At 48.3% G+C, this 13,976-nt stretch overlaps 1 long non-coding RNA gene across 1 annotated transcript; it reads right to left on the bottom strand.

Annotated features, from left to right (window-relative positions):
* Positions 1-6,840: 6,840 nt before the first annotated feature.
* On the bottom strand, positions 6,841-11,195 carry LOC118087704 (uncharacterized). The gene is made up of 2 exons (XR_009557723.2): positions 8,554-11,195; positions 6,841-8,430 (listed from the first exon to the last, which is right to left on the bottom strand). It is a non-coding gene; the product is annotated as an uncharacterized LOC118087704 (long non-coding RNA).
* Between the last annotated feature and the right edge of the window lie 2,781 nt (positions 11,196-13,976).

The following is a 13,976-nucleotide window of genomic DNA, read 5'->3' on the forward strand; positions in this document are numbered from 1 at the left end:
AAGAATATTCATCCAGTGATATACTGTATTTTGAATGCTTAACGATATCTGTCGATGCAAATAATAGCAAATATAATAGACAGTGATCTGTCCAATGACACTGTTTCGACATGGTCTTCCTCAGTGTTCAACTCAGAAATGTATACAGTCAACTTCTAAGGAGCAGTGGTCATAAAACTATGTTGCCGCTGTTGTCTTTAGTCTGGAGTTCGCAACACAGGGGTTAGTTGATTTAGAGGTTACTCGCCAAGGCAAGACAGTTTTGGGCATATTACGCTGATCTTGGCCCAACTGCTCTGCTTGCCAGTTTCCAGGCCCAATTCAAAGTGCTGGTTTTGACCTATAGAGCCTTAAACGGCTCAGGACCGCAATGCCTCAAGGATCGCCTCTCCCCATATAAACTGTCCCGGACCCTGCAATCATCGTCTGAGGCTTTTCTTCATGTGCCACCCCCATGAGAGGTCCGGAGGGTGTCAACACGAGACCGGGCCTTTTCTGTGGTGGCTCCCCACTTGTGGGGCGCTCTCCCCAAGGGAGTCTTGCCTGGCATCTTCATTACATGTCTAGGCTCCAGGCGAAAACATTTCTCTTCAGTCAGGCCTTTGGTTGATTGACATCCAATGCCCTTTGAAATGTGTTGTGGAAGGGTTTGTAATTGGTTTGTTTCTGTTCTGGTTTTTATTATGCATTTTGTGGTTTTTATATTGTTGTAAACCACCCTGAGATCTATGGGTATACGGCGATATACAAATTTAATAAATAATAATACAGTAATAATAAATTGTTATACCATGGAAGGAAGCTCCCCCAAGAGACACACAGTAGGCATATAAACCATTTTTTGGGGGGGGGGTTGTGGGGGGTGTTTTTTTTTAAATAAAGCAAGCAAGGTATATATTTTTTGAAACAAATAACATATTCATTTGAAAGCAGTTGTAAAGTGCAACTTTATAAAGAGGAAAAAAAACCTCTAAGCCATTTGCAAAAACACGATGTTAGAAAGTGTTTCGTAAACCCCCAGTAGAACTGCTTAATTTTTTTTTAAAAAAGGAATTTGGTGATAATTTTGGGAATTAGAGGGTTGGGGGAAGCCTGGGCAGCAAGATAAATATTTGCGAGGCCATCTGAAGCAAGGGGTGGGTGGTGTTTCTTGTATGGCAGAAGGGAAGGGGTTGGAGGTATGGCAGGAAAAAAACCATTTTGGGGCCACCACTAAGAAGGAGAAGGGGAATTACTCTGACAAATTACAGTTAACTGAGACCCTCAGCCTCATTTGAAAAGCACCTTGAAAGTCCTTGGCTTGGACCTCTGGCAAATGTACACTGTCTCTCACTGCAAGTAATCTAATCTGTTTAACAGATTATACAACTGGGCCAAAGCAAACAAGATGAATTTTAACAAGGAGAATTGCAAAGTACTACACTTAGGCAAAAAAAAATGAAAGGCACAAATACAGGATGGGAGACATCTGGCTTGAGAGCAGTACATGTGAAAAGGATCTAGGAGTCTTGATAGACCACAAACTTGACATGAGTCAACAGTGTGATGCAGCAGCTAAAAAAGCCAATGCAATTCTGGGCTGCATCAATAGGAGTATAGCGTCTAGATCAAGGGAAGTAATAGTACCACTGTATTATGCTCTGGTCAGACCTCACCTGGAGTACTGTGTCCAGTTCTGGGCACCACAGTTCAAGAAGGATATTGACAAGCTGGAACGTGTCCAGAAGAGGGCAACCAAAATGGTCAAACGCCTGGAAACGATGCCTTATGAGGAACGGCTTAGGGAGCTGGGTATGTTTAGCCTGGAGAGGAGAAGGTTAAGGGGTGATATGATAGCCATGTTCAAATATATAAAAGGATGTCATATAGAGGACGGAGAAAGGTTGTTTTCTGCTGCTCCAGAGAAGCGGACACGGATCAATGGATTCAAACTAGGAAGAACTTCCTGACAGTAAGAGCTGTTCGACAGTGGAATTTGCTACCAAGGAGTATGGTGGAGTCTCCTTCTTTGGAGGTCTTTAAGCAGATGCTTGACAGGCATATGTCAAGAGTGCTTTGATGGTGTTTCCTGCTTGGCAGGGGGTTGGACTGGATGGCCCTTGTGGTCTCGTCCAACTCTATGATTCTAATCTCTGATGGGTTGGAAGAGTTCAAAGGGTAGGTGTCAGAGTAGAAAGAGGGATAAAAAATAGGAGGGGAGGAGAGAGAGAGAGAGAACTTCTATGAGCAAAGTTCCCAGGGGTCTTCGCTGTTAGAATCACATAGAGCTGGAAGGGACCATGCAGGAATCTCTTGCTCAGTGTGATAGTCGAACCTACAACCTTGAGATTAAGAGTCTCCTGCTCTACCAAATGAGCTATCCCAAAAGAAACAGGTCTCCCAGCACCACTATAGAGCACCACCCCATCCCCGATGCCAAATTCTATGTACACCATACATTTAAAGCACCTTCTCCTGCCACCGCCAAAGAATACTGGGAATCTGTAGTTTCCCAGTCACAGATCTAAATTCCCAGCACCCTTAACAAACTACAGTTCCCAGAATGATTATTTGGGGGGTGGGGCTGTGTGTGCTTTAAATGTATGGTGTGTTCACAGCCTATGTTTAGCCGACAATTCCAAAATACGGAACTTCTCAAGCACCTCACCGAAAGCACAGTCTTCAGCGGTCCTCGAGGATCGTGAAACACGGAGGGGGTTGATGCCGAAACAGAGATTTGCATAAACAATTACTCCCCCCCCCATAATTATTGCCTCATTTGGGGTGTTCAGCTGGTTGCAATCTGAGTTTTCTCCCTGCAGATCAAGATAAGCCGGTGTTGCGGTCACCCTGACCTGCGCAGCACCCCCAGAAGTTTTACGGTCTATTGATGACTGCGCCGACCAAATAAAATATCTGCTGTCACTTAAAAGCACTTCAGACCAGGATAGTGTGAAAGTAAAAAGATGTTGCTTTATTGTTGGTACATAAGCGTAATGATTTCAGTATTCGTCTTAAGATTGTTACAAATAAAAGATGTTTCTTATACCGGCCTATTACCTCTAAATATAACTATTACCGGCCTATTACCGCTAAAGACAACTAAATGTATTTGTAAATAAGCACACAAACTCTTTATCCTGACTGATTAATAACACACACCATCTATGCCTCACCTCACTATTAAACCAGCTCTATCTCTACTAACGGGGACCCAGGTGGCACTGTGGGCTAAACCACTGAGCCTAGGGCTTGCTGATCAGAAGGTCGGCGGTTCGAATCCCTGTGACGGGGTGAGCTCCCGTTGCTTGGTCCCAGCTCCTGCCAACCTAGCAGTTCGAAAGCACATCAAAATGCAAGTAGATAAATAGGAACCACTACAGCGGGAAGGTAAACGGCGTTTCCATGTGCTGCTCTGGTTTGCCAGAAGCGGCTTTGTCATGCTGGCCACATGACCTGGAAGCTATACGCTGGATCCCTCGGCCAATAATGCGAGATGAGCACGCAACCCCAGAGTCGGTCACGACTGGACCTAATGGTCAGGGGTCCCTTTACCCTTTATCTCTACTAACAACCAACTGACTACTTCTCCAACTGATTACCAACCATGGGCGTAGGCAGGGGGGCAGGAGGGGGCAGCTGCCCCCCCCAGAAGCAAAAAAATTAATGTATTTTACAGATCATAACCAGCACTTTTCCCCTCCAAAAACTGAAGTGGAAAGGGCTTTGCTTTAGCAAGAGCAGCTAAGTCTCCGGTTGCTGGGGGGGGGGGACACAGCAGTAACAAAAACACATCAAATAAATAAAGCAAAGTGGCTACCAGTAGTTAAGCAGTTAAGACAATGGAGCATATATCCCCAGGCAAGATTCGATAGCTGACCATTTCACCCTATTGTTCTTAAGTGGGAGCTGTTAATGAGCATTCAGGAGCATTAAGAGTTCTATTGGCGATTTAATGAGGGTGCAGACTCAGAGGATTCAATTTGACTAAGGTGGCTCTACCAGGCTAAAAAGAAGTGAATAAGAAAGGGGGGAGGCTGTAGCTTTGACAGACACAGTGATGTTTATAAAAAGCATTGGTGTTCCAGTCTGCCCCTCCTCCTGCATCTGTATACTGTAAATCAGGGGTGGCCACCTCCCAAGAGACTCTGATCTACTCAAAGTTTAAAACTGGGGGTGATCTACCCCCTTTTGGGGGGTTCAGGTCAAAGCTGTTGAGGTTTTTTTTAAGGAAGGGAAGCCCTGTTTTTTGGGGTTTAGGTCAAACTTGTTGAGCTTCTTTTAGGAGGGAGGGAGGCCCATTTTTGTTTAGGGCTTCAGGTCATAGTTCAACTTTTTTGAGGGAGGAGGAAAATTTTGGGTGAGCTTTTTTTAGGGGTGCCAGTGACCTACCAGTGATCTACCACAGACATCCAGTGATCTACTGGTAGATCACAATCTACCTGTTGGACGTGCCTGCTGTAAATCAAGCAGAGAGAAAGCTGCTTACAAGGCTCCTGTACATGCAGAGTTCCAGCATCACAGCGTCACCCAGAGGCACCCACAAATATGAGTTATCCCTCTCTCTATTTCTTCCTTCCTTCCCTCCCTCTTCCATCCTTAATAAAATACGGGGGGGGGCAGATAAGCCCCACATAGAAAGCCCATCAACATGGGGGGATGACTCTTTCAAATACGGTATTTACCAGTAATTGGGGGGGGGGAGAGGCACCTAGGCCTCTAGGAGTTGGCTGCTATGCCTAGGAGTAGGACAATTCAAGAAAGCAGAACGATGCATATGGTATGGTAATATATCAATAGAATCGTAGAATTGTAGTCGGAAGGGACCACAAGGGTCATCTAGTCCAACCCGCTGCAATGCAGGATTTTTCCCTAAGGTGGGGCTTGAACCATGGTTGAAATATTATGCTGATATGCAGCAACGCCTCGGAGCCGTCGTGGCTGCGGCCATGCCTTGCCTCGCCCTCACCCGCCCTGCCACCCCCTCTCGCCTGCCCGACCCTCCTGTCCTCTTGCTGCAGAGTTCCAGCATCACAGCGTCATCCAGAGACACCCACAAATATGAGTTATCTCTCTCTCTATTTCTTCCTTCCTTCCCTCCCTCTTCCATCCTTAATAAAATATGGGGGGGCAGATAAGCCCCACATAGAAAGCCCATCAACATGGGGGGATGACTCTTTCAAATACGGTATTTACCAGTAATTGGGGGGGGGGCACCTAGGCCTCTAGGAGTTGGATGCTATGCCTAGGAGTAGGACAATTCAAGAAAGCAGAATGATGCATATGCTATGGTAATATATCAATAGAATCATAGAATTGTAGTCGGAAGGGACCACAAGGGTCATCTAGTCCAACCCCCTGCAATGCAGGATTTTTTTCCTAAGGTGGGGCTTGAACCATGGTTGAAATATTATGCTGATATGCAGCAACGCCTCGGAGCCGTCGTGGCTGCGGCCGTGCCTTGCCTCGCCCTCGCCCGCCCTGTCACCCCCTCTCGCCCGCCCGACCCTCCCGTCCTCTCCAGCCAAGCAGGGTAGCCGCCAACGCTACCAGCCCCAGAAGCACAAGGTGGCCGCTGCTGCCACCGCCACGATGTCATCAGGCCCGCTGGCCCTTTAGCCCCGCCCACTTCGTGGCCCCTCCCCTTCCTGCCTTGGCCCCGCCCCTGAACGACCATGGCTTGCCCCCCCCTAGTTTTGATCCTGGCTACGCCCCTGTTACCAACTGACTAACTGACTCCAGGGGTGGGGTTTTTATACTCTGCCAGAGCCCACCCCCTTGGGTTCTAACAGTTCTATTTGGATTAACCCTTAGTAACCTGGCTTAACTTTAGGCTGATCGCCACAGCCGGTGACAGCAGAGACCACAAAATTGCTCGCGAGTGGCGTTGGGGGATAAAAGGAAAGGCCACAGCTATGCTCTCTTTGAGCTTTAAATTGCATATTTCAGTTTGGCAATTTAATCCGCTTGGTCATGTTTATACATAGGTGTCCTTTGTACGCAAATTCCAATAGCCAATGGCTGAGCTAGGTGCTTAGCTGTAAAGGTATTTGGTTTATGACTCCCTTGTGACCGAGTCGCTCCAGAAGGTGCAAAACCAGTTACCTAAGATTCTTCCTTCACACATGTCCCCGAGAAATTTGTAATATTTTTGGAAGGACCTGCTAATCCAACAAGTCTGTTGCGTCGCCTTCATCTCAGCTGCTGGTTTTATGGAGGTTTGACCTTTGATTCATAAACAGGGGGTCTTCTTTTATATAACCTCCATTCCCACTTGTTTTGTTCACGTGGCAGTTGTAATTACCCTTGACACTTTCAAATAAATTTTTTAAAAAGGTCGAGAAAAGTTGCAAGCTTGCTTCGTTTTGCACGCCCTCCTCCCGTCGTCCACAGATACCCCAAATTTCTGACAGGCAACAAAGGAGAACCAACTTTCGGAAAGCTTTAGAAGTAGCTATTTAGAACTCTGCTCAGTGTCTACCAAAACCAGAGCTTGCCCCCCCCCCAGCGGGAACTCAGTTCTGGCACCTCTCAGGTGGGCACCATTGCCATTTTAAGAGAACAAGGGAGGCTTTCATGGTACGTTCTGGCACCTCTTTTTCCATAAAAATAGCACTGAGCACAACAGTAGGTATTTTACAAGTATAGCCTGCAATAAAATGTTGCAGTACATCCCCTGTTGTCAGCATCCAGAGGCGTCAAGAGGCCAGCTGGCTAGCCCCCAGCTGGATCATGCCCTTCCAGCCGACGTGCTGGTCGATCCATCTCTGGAGCGACGTAGCCAGCGACTCAGACTTCAGAAGTCTGAGCACACTAAATTAGCAGCACGCTGCGCGAATAGAAGCGGTGTGGAGAGGCTTCTGAAAGCAGAATCACAAGCAGATTTATTAAGCATAAATCAGGACAAAGAAAAACATGTCGTCTCCTCAGAGAGAGTCTCAAAAGCAAAAGCTGTACACAACGGAAGTTCCCAGCAGACTGTGCTGGAACATAAACAGACATGTGACATGTAACAATCTCACCCCCATATTTCTCCAGATCAAGGTTCCACTAAGCCTAGAATAGACGCGTGTTACTCCATTAGTTATAATGGTCACCTAATCAAACTTTTTGAGGACAGGAGTGCCTGGTGTATTCTGCTCCATGGGGTCACGAAGAGTCAGACACGACTAAACAACTAAACAACAACAATCAAACTTTAAGATCCTTGAACTTGTTTCGCCCATCATTGCTTGGTTCATGGGGCAGGAAGACTCCGATGGAAAACAAGGCATGCATCTTTAAACAAAACAGCAGGATCGTTCTTATTGGGGGGCCGCCTGAGAAACGATCTCTTTAAAATTCCTACAATATTCTAGAGAGTTTTCCCTGCATATGCAGCAACCATTAGGGATCGAGCCGGCAAATGCAATTTCTCAGTCCACAAACAGTATGCAATTGATGATTTCCCCTCGCGTCATTTGCATTGTGTTTCTTTTGTGTTTAAATAAACGGTGTGGAACAATATGATGCTTACATGCAAACAATTCCAACACAGCATAAGGCAAAATGAAGAACACACTTTCTTTTCATGAACCAAACTGCAGGGGAGTGGACAAGCACTCAGCCACTTGAGCTTGCTATTAGAGGGAGGGACACATAATTGACAGCAGTACTTTATTGAAACAAACCAAACAGCCATGCTCTAGTAACAAATCCGTTCAAGGGTTTGGGTTGCTCCTGAGACTCAGCCGCTGTGTAAATTCATCACCCTTTAGAAGGACACTGCGTGGAAATTTCCAGAGAGGGGGGTGGTGGTGGAAGAAGAGCGTGCTAATGGTTAAAGCTGGAGGTTACCGTGAAGGATGTGGGAAAGACCCCAGGCGAAGAGGGCTGTTTGTGCAAAACAAGTTAAGTCTGTTAGCAAGCGTTTGAAGGTTATTGCTGACTGTTGTCCCTCTTCCTCCCAAACAGCTGAAGAACAAGATTTGTAAAATCAAGTGGGTGCCGTGCCCAAAGTTATCTAAACAAGTGCGGCAGGAGCCCTTATTATCTAGGTCCAGTGCCGGTGTTTTCTAAAGAGCCTTTTCAACAAACCTATAAGGCAAAGACAGATGAGGAAAATTCTCAGTCTTCCTGTGCCCTTTTTAAAAATACCTTCAAAATTGGCACCTTTATTTCAGGAGTTCAGCCGTTTCCTGTGTGCACAAAAAACACGGCCACTTTTTCTTCTCAGTTGCAAACAGGAGGCGAGCTTAGCTGGCATTGTTTTAATTTTTCTGGTCACGTTGCATTTCTGGAGCAGTTTCAGCCAAAAAGAAAACAAGAGGTGTTATGTGTGAGTGACCTTTATCTGTTTGGAGTTGGCAACAGGTTAATTATGTGTTAGGTGAAACACCGCTTCCGTTTGCTCACCTGGGTTGCTTAACTGAGCTGACCTCTGTGGATTGCAGAAGAGCCTGGGGTGGGTGTCTAGGGGGTTTAGGGAGAGAGAGAGATTTGTCATAGAATCATAGAATTGCAAAGTTGGAAGGGAAGCCAAGGGTCATCTAGTCTAACCCCCTGCCATGATTCTATGATTAAACCACCGTTTACCTTAGCTGCGGTTTACTGTGACGTGCAAAGCAGGCTGGAGTTGTACTCTAAAACATCTTCAGGTTGGAGAAGGCCGGCATAGACTTGTGGAGGCTGTGGGTGGGAGAATTCTGGCACCGACCTGCCTGATCGACTCTGAGGTTGGGTTTCTTCTTCTCCTTGGGCAAGCGTCAGAGGAAGTGAGCCAAGGCTTCTGCTGGGATGCGATGAGAGATGGCAGCAGCCTCACCTTCAGGTTTCTCAAGCAGTATCAGCAATCATTGCCCGATATTGCAAAATACAACGCAATTCCACTCATTCATGGAATCCTTACGCAAGCGCGCAACGGCCTCCCGGCAACAGGCATCTGACTGCCATCCTCTTTTCCCATGTGTTCAGTCACTAGAGCTGGTCCCCATGGCTCACCCAAGGGACAGATTCCTATCAGGAAGACGTCTCAGGTCTTGCCTACGCAGGTAGCCGAACGAAACGGCAGAGGACTGCAACATGGCAGTGACTCCATTCCCAACAAAAAAAAACCGAGGAAATGCCCTGCCAGAAGATGAGAGGACACTGATCTAAATACGTTTTGCATATGCTAATTTATCTGATAGACGCATGTTTCAAAATGATGGCTACGACTTAAAATACAAGTACGATGCCATAGTGGGGAAGGCTTTGAGCTTCAATCTACCACCCAAGGGGCTCAGTGTAGATGGGGAACTTGAAGCCATACACACATCCACCTCTTTCTTCTTTAACTTGAAATGTCTTTCAGCTGAACCAGACAGCCCTTCAAAGTCCAGTCAAAGGCAACTATGGGGTTGCGGCGCTCATCTCACTTTTCCGGCCAAGGGAGCTGGCATTTGTCCAGAGCGCATGGAAACGTCATTTACCTTCCCATCGCAGTGGTACCTATTTATCTACTTGCCCTGGCGTGCTTTCGAACTGCTAGATTGGCAGGAGCTGGGACAAAGCAATGGGAGCTCACTCCATCATGGGGAATCGAACCACTGACATTCTGACTGGCAAGCCCAAGAGGCTCATTGGTTTAGACCACAGCTCAGCACCCATCCCATGTGGCCAGAGGCAGCAGCAGACATGTCTGATCATGGAGGGGGCAGGAAAAAAACCACCCCACACAAACAAATATATGCAAAAAAGCAGCTTTAGGAAGAATGCTATCTTGGGCTCGAAGGAAGCCCACACAAGCCAGGAGCCCTGCCTAACCAAACAGCTCTATCCCTTCCGTGGGAGGACAAACGGGGCTGCGGTAGAAGGAGTTGAGGCGCATAGATGTCAAGGGAGACACATGCTTTGCTCCAGGCCTGAGTCACATTTTCGTGCGACAGCAACCACAAAGAATGCGAGGAGGAGATAAGGCGAGTTTGCAACTGAATTGGGGTAGGGTGGGGTGGGGAAGCACCAGTGCTTAAAAATAAAACGGTGTGACAATCCTGCGCCTGCTCATTCCATAAGAGGTAACGGGAGTTAGCAGCTTCCAAAGGGAAGCTGCTGGGATGCTGGGGGGAAAAGGGAGCAGACCTCAAGTTGGCCAGAGAGAGACAGAAGTTTCCCCTTCGTTTATGGTGGCCTTGTTGACACGCAGAGGGTTGTTGCCTCCAGCTAAGGGCTCGTCTATGCTGTCGTTTAATGAGGATAGAGAACATCCTGTGACTTGCCTTTACTCTATTGCCTCCCTCTGTCTGGATTTTCTCATACCAAGGCTACTCTGAAAAGGGAGGGGCGTAGGTAGGAGGAAACCCAGATTGAAGGAGGGGGGGGAGTGTGGACAGCAGAATTAAAGGAGGTAATGAAAGCTTGCTCTCCGCAAGGCTAGAGTCCCCACCCCCCACCCCCTGTCTATGCAGGCTCAGACTTTAGGCTTCAGACTCGCCGAAGCCCGAGTTCAGGGTCTAGCTCAGTTGGCAGAGCATGAGATTCTTAATTTTAGGGTTGTGGGTTCGAGTCCCATGTTGGGCAAAAGATTTCTGCATTGCAGGGGCTTGCACTAGATGACCCTCGGGGGTCCCTTGCAAGCATGGGAGCCAACTCCCAGGGGCCGTAGGGGCTTCAGTCCCCACAGGAGAGGTTTTGAGGGGGCTGGGCCCCCACAAAGTTGATGGGCATTCCCATTCAAATGGTGTGTGTGCACTGCGTCATGCAATCAATTAAGTGAGGCAAGGGCAACAATATTTTGTTGTTCAAGTTGGCACCCTTGCTTCCAAGTCTACAATTCTATGATACTGTGACCGGGCACAGGGTGGGCTGGGTTTTCGTCAGGGTCCTCAGGAGGTCTCCAAGGCCAAACCCAAGACCCGGAGATGAAGCAAGCAAGATACCATATTAGACATTCTGTTCTGCTACTACCGACGTCACTCACAACCACATTTCTCAGCCCTCTCCGGGCCTTTTACAATGGATCCATTGGGTCATTAATGGCCCATGGCAAACAGGAAACACAGACTAAAGACACAGAGAGAGCAAGAGAGGCCCGGGCTGAAATTTAATTTACCGTAAATGCTCTAATGGCTTTTCATGGGAGGGAGGGAGAGAGAAGTTGGCCATTGTGGATTAATCATCACAAGTTAGAAACAAACGCTCAGCAAGAAGGAAGCCAATGGGAATGGATACTAGAAAGCCAAGGGCGCACGATGCCCACTACTGTATTTCTGGTACAGCACAGTGATGAACAGAAGGCAACACAGGCCCGTCTTACCCATAGAGGCTAGTGGCGCGGGGTGCCAGGGCACCAACTTCTGGAGGGCGCCAGGCAAGAGTCCGGGGAACACCGAACGAGCACGCTATGTGAGCGAGGGAGTGTGCACTGCTCCCGTCGAGCGTTGGCTTGGTTTTTTCCCTTTTAGCTTGCAGACGCCGAATTCTGCGGGGCACCAGAAGGCTAAAAGGGGGGGGGGGACGAGCCAACACTAGACAGGAGTGGCGCACACGCCCTCGCTCGCTTGGCGCAGGCCCGCTCAGCAGGCCAGCTGAGCCGGGAGACACCATGTCCAGCCGCTGCCTCTTCCCCACAGGAGGAGCCACCCTCCAGCCTCTGCCTGCCTCCTCCAGCCCTAAAAAAAGGTCGAGAAGGGGGGGTGCCAGAGGGATCTTTGCACCATGGTGCCAGATGTGCTTAAGATGGCCCTGCACACAAACACTGCCATGTTTTGCAGAAGAGATGTCAGAAGCTGAAGAGGTAACAGGGTTTAGTGAGCTGGGAGAGTCTGCGGCAGAGAGCAGTCCAGAATCAGGAGGAGGAGGAGAGGAGGGAGGCAGAGATGAGACCGGCTGGTGAAGAAGCCAGGGTGTCTCCCCCTCCTGCTGCAGCGAGCTCTCCTCCTGCTGGTCTCCCAGGACCAGGAAAGGGCTGAAATGGGAGGATCAAAATCAGGCACACCGGCATAGTCTCAGATTGCTTGGGAATGACCTGGGGAGGAGACTTAGGCAGCTGAGGGAAGGCCTTCAGTCTCCACAAGTGCCACAAGACCTGCCGAGAAGAGTTGCTGTGCTCAGTAGGCCTAGCACTTCTGCGCAGACCTTGTTTCTCCTAATAAAGAGTTCACTTATCCCGTGTGATTTATTACTTACCCACTCCTGACACAAAAACACTAGAGGAGAGTGCAGAGCAGGGCTGCTGCTGGTGGGGCGTATTTCACTCCTGAAGCCCGAGGTTCCCTGTTCTTGATTTAGAATTTGCAGGTGGCGCTGTGGTCTAAACCACAGAGCCTAGGTCTTGCCGATCAGAAGGTTGGCGGTTCGAATCCCCGTGACGGGGTGAGCTCCCGTTGCTCTGTCCCAGCTCCTGCCCACCTAGCAGTTCAAAAGCACGTCAAAGTGCAAGTAGATAAATAGGTACCGCTCTGGCGGGAAGGTAAACAGCAGTTCCGTGCGCTGCTCTGGTTCGCCAGAAGCGGCTTTGTCATGCTGGCCACATGACCTGGAAGCTGTATGCGGACAAAAGCCAGCTCCCTCGGCCTATAGAGCGAGGACAGGATCACACTTCAAAATGACCTTAACAGATTAGACAACTGGTCCTAAGCAAACAAGATGAATTTTAACAAGGAGAAATGTAAGGTACTACACTTGGGCAGAAAAATGAAAGGCACAAATACAGGATGGGTGACACCTGGCTTGAGAGCAGTACATGTGAAAAGGACCTCGGAGTCTTGGTAGACCACAGACTTGACATGAGTCAACAGTGTGATGCAGCAGCTAAAAAAGCCAATGCAATTCTGGGCTGCATCAATAGGAGTAGAGAAGGTTAAGGGGTGATATGATAGCCATGTTCAAATATATAAAAGGATGTCATATAGCAGGGGTCTCCAAACTAAGGCCCGGGGGCTGGATGCGGCCCAATCACCTTCCAAATCCGGCCCGCGGATGGTCTGGGAATCAGCATGTTTTTACATGAGTAGAATGTGTTCGTTTATTTAAAATGCATCTCTGGGTTATTTGTGGGGGCTGCCTGGTGTTTTTACATGAGTAGAATGTGTCCTTTTATTTAAAATGCATCTCTGGGTTATTTGTGGGGCATAGGAATTCATTCATATATTTTTTCAAAATATAGTCCGGCCCCCCACAAGGTCTGAGGGACAGTGGACCGGCCCCCTGCTGAAAAAGTTTGCTGACCCCTGTCATATAGAGGAGGGAGAAAGGTTATTTTCTGCTGCTCCAGAGAAGCGGACACGGAGTAATGGATTCAAGCTACAAGAAAGAAGATTCCACCTAAACATTAGGAAGAACTTCCTGACAGTAAGAGCTGTTCGACAGTGGGATTTGCTGCCAAGGAGTGTGGTGGAGTCTCCTTCTTTGGAGGTCTTTAAGCAGAGGTCTTCTTTGGAGGTCTTTAAGCAGAGGCTTGACAGGCATATGTCAAGAATGTTTTGATGGTGTTTCCTGCTTAGGAGGGGGTTGGGCTGGATGGCCCTTGTCGTCTCTTCCAACTCTATGATTCCAACTCTATGACCTAACGGTCAGGGGTGCCTGTACCTTTACCTTTTTCCTGGCAGCCACACCGGAAGTTGGCAGGAAAATCCAACGCCATCCGCTAGACCCCTGGCCTTCAAATGGCAGGTCAAGGCCCGATCCCAGGTGGGTTGCAGGAGCAGCATGACCACCATGCAGGTATAAGGCAAAAGGTTCAGAAAAGGGGTTCCCAAATGCATGTTCAGGTTAAAAGCCTCCCTGCCTCTTCAAGAGCACTTCGGCATCCAGCAGGCAAGTCGATACATCTTTAATCCAAGAACCCTTTCAGCACTGGAGTGCGTAAGGCCTGCTTTAAATTATTTATAGAAAGCTCAACTCTGCTTTAAATCATGAGGCATTTAGCCAAGAGGGAGAAAACATCTTCCCTGTCTGCAGCTGCGGCAACAGGCCTCTTCTGTGAGTGTGCAAGTCCCGCAAGGCATCGCCACCGCAAGGCTTGTTCCTACTTGCAAAAA

The sequence above is a fragment of the Zootoca vivipara genome, chromosome 6 (genome assembly GCF_965207765.1).
Source record: "Zootoca vivipara chromosome 6, rZooViv2.hap1.1, whole genome shotgun sequence".
Lineage (NCBI taxonomy): Eukaryota > Metazoa > Chordata > Lepidosauria > Squamata > Lacertidae > Zootoca > Zootoca vivipara.